This window comes from Mixophyes fleayi, chromosome 6, assembly GCF_038048845.1.
Source record: "Mixophyes fleayi isolate aMixFle1 chromosome 6, aMixFle1.hap1, whole genome shotgun sequence".
NCBI lineage: Eukaryota > Metazoa > Chordata > Amphibia > Anura > Limnodynastidae > Mixophyes > Mixophyes fleayi.
Window position 1 is genome coordinate 190,823,773 of NC_134407.1, and position 2,527 is coordinate 190,826,299.

The window sequence follows — 2,527 nt, forward strand, 5'->3', positions numbered from 1 at the left end:
AACAGTAAATTCATTTATGTTATCAATGTCCTCTGAGATCTGCCAAATATTGGCTGTAATTTAAGCATACATAAAAGTTCAATAAACATGAACAGTACAAAATGAACAGTGCAAAGATATAATAGAATAAAGACTTGTGCATGTGACCGTGATGCTTCTATATGTGATGCATTTTATTCAGGAGAAATAGCTTGTAGGTGTATTAGAAAGGTCATGTACATGGACATTGTTCACAAATAGATGTTGGACATGCTGCATTCTTGATCCATTTCTCATAATAGACGTGTACACAGACTGCTCATTCAGCATAGAGACCAATAAACCCCATGATCTGTATGTGCTCAATGGCTATAATCACAGCGCACAAAGAAAAAAAATCAGAGTACACACAACCAGTGGGAAATAACAATAAAATAAAATAATATAGTACATGCAGCACCAGGTGGGAGGATGATAAAGTACCCAAGCTCAAGTAGCAATGGTCATAAGCGCTACAGATGTCCGAGCTCACTCATGTGTCATTAACAGTCAGCAAGAAGCGGGCAATTGGAGCTGTAATCTGTAGCCATTAAGAGCCTGATTCTTCCTCGGGCGTAAGTCCCTTTGTGCGCCGTATCTTGCATGAAATAGCTCTGACCAGGAAAGGACTTTGCACATTTTAAAAAGAAATTGCATAAAATTCATATCTGAACAAAAATGACACTTACATCTGACCCTGGCGAAGCAGGGTCAGAGGTACGTGGGCAATGCCAAGGGCTTACCAGTGCAGATGGGGCCAATTCAGGTTCTGGGTGTCTCTTAAATACGGGGTTTTAAGCCATATCATTTACACCAGTTCCAGGGCAGGTGTTAGTGTCGACTGATAGTGGTGACTGTCATGACATCGTCTTTATATTAAAGAATACACATATGTGTGCCACTAAATAGCACAGAACACGTGTCTGAAAGTAAGAGGAACTATAGAAAAACAGATTGGATGTACAGTTTGCATTAAGAAGATCCTAATTTAATGTTAAAATTATTAAAGAAACACATTTTTATTAATGATTTGTTATGGCTCACGCCCCAGGTATCAACTCCTAGAACCGCTTCAGAGGTCTTCGCCTATAGGAACCGCTTTTCCCGTAGAGCTAGATGCGCTCACAGGTACTCTGATGCCCCCAGGTCTTGTGCTCTAGTAGTAGGAGTTGATACACTAGGAACGCAGCGCTGGAGTTCATCTAGAGGTGGGGTGAAGATTCCGGCAAGGTCTTGCGGGTAGCCAGCAATACAGTGGCGTCTAGGTCCAGGCCAGGGGTCAAATAGGTCACAGGCAATATGGCAGCATCAGAATCCGAGCAGTGGGTCAGGGACACAGGCAATAGAGGAACGTCAGAATCCAGGCGAAGGTCAGGGGTCACAGGCAAAGAACGTAGTCAGTATCCAGGCAAAGGTCAGCAACAAATATCAAATAAACAGGAACAGAAAGCACAGCAGGGAAAGTATGCAGGACGCAGGTACTGTAACCGGCCGGAAGGCTTGCCCCTTCCTGCCTTAAATACTACATGGGGCCAATAGGAAACGTTCTGGCACAGAGTTATAATTTAGCCACCTGAGGCTAGGATAGGGCTAATTTGTTCACGCGCCCAGCTGCTCTAGATGCCGGGACGCGGTGCTGCAGAGTTAGAGCGTCCCGACGGTTCTGCCTAATAAATGAACAGGGGCCAAAAGAATTTGTCCTGAACAGCAGGAGGCACTTAGCCCAGCTGGGCTATAACACAATGATTATGCGCCTGCGCACGGCTACTTAGATGCTGGGACGCAGCGCTACTGACTGAAAGCGCCCAACCGTTGCCTTGGCAACGGCCGGGACAAAGCGGAAGTGACGCCAGGACAGCGAGTCGTGGTGGTGTCCGGAGCCGCTGCGGCTCGTAACATGATTATAGTATTATGAGTTGGTATTTTCTTTTATTTATATATATACCGGTATATATATATATATATTTTTTTTTTGCATGCGTTATTATGTATATATATATATATATATATATATATATATATATATATATATATATATATACATATATATATATTGCACATATGCGTGTGCGTATCGTGCACTCTGCCATGCCCCAATCGTGACATGGCCACGCCCCTTGTCCAGCTGCCAGGGACTGCATGTTAGGAGGTATTGAAAACATATCTTGAGATCTACTTGGGTTTGAATACAGGTCCAGATACACTCAAGTTCTGTGCTCATTGTAAAAATGCAACCTGCATGCAGGTTGCATTCGAAGATGTAGCAGGCCCTAAATGTCTATATGGCATCTCAGGCTAGGTCGCAGACTTATGATTATTTTTGCTGTTATAAATAAACTATAGTTATAGTAATAAAGTATTATCTGTTCTGCTTTATAGCTTAGGCAGGGTAACCACAAGCACACGGACATTAAACAAAAGATGTCCATAAAGTACTTTGTATAAACACTTTTCCATTTTGTAAGGTGAAAAAAGAGCAATCGTATCTTATATAGTACATTTGTCATTG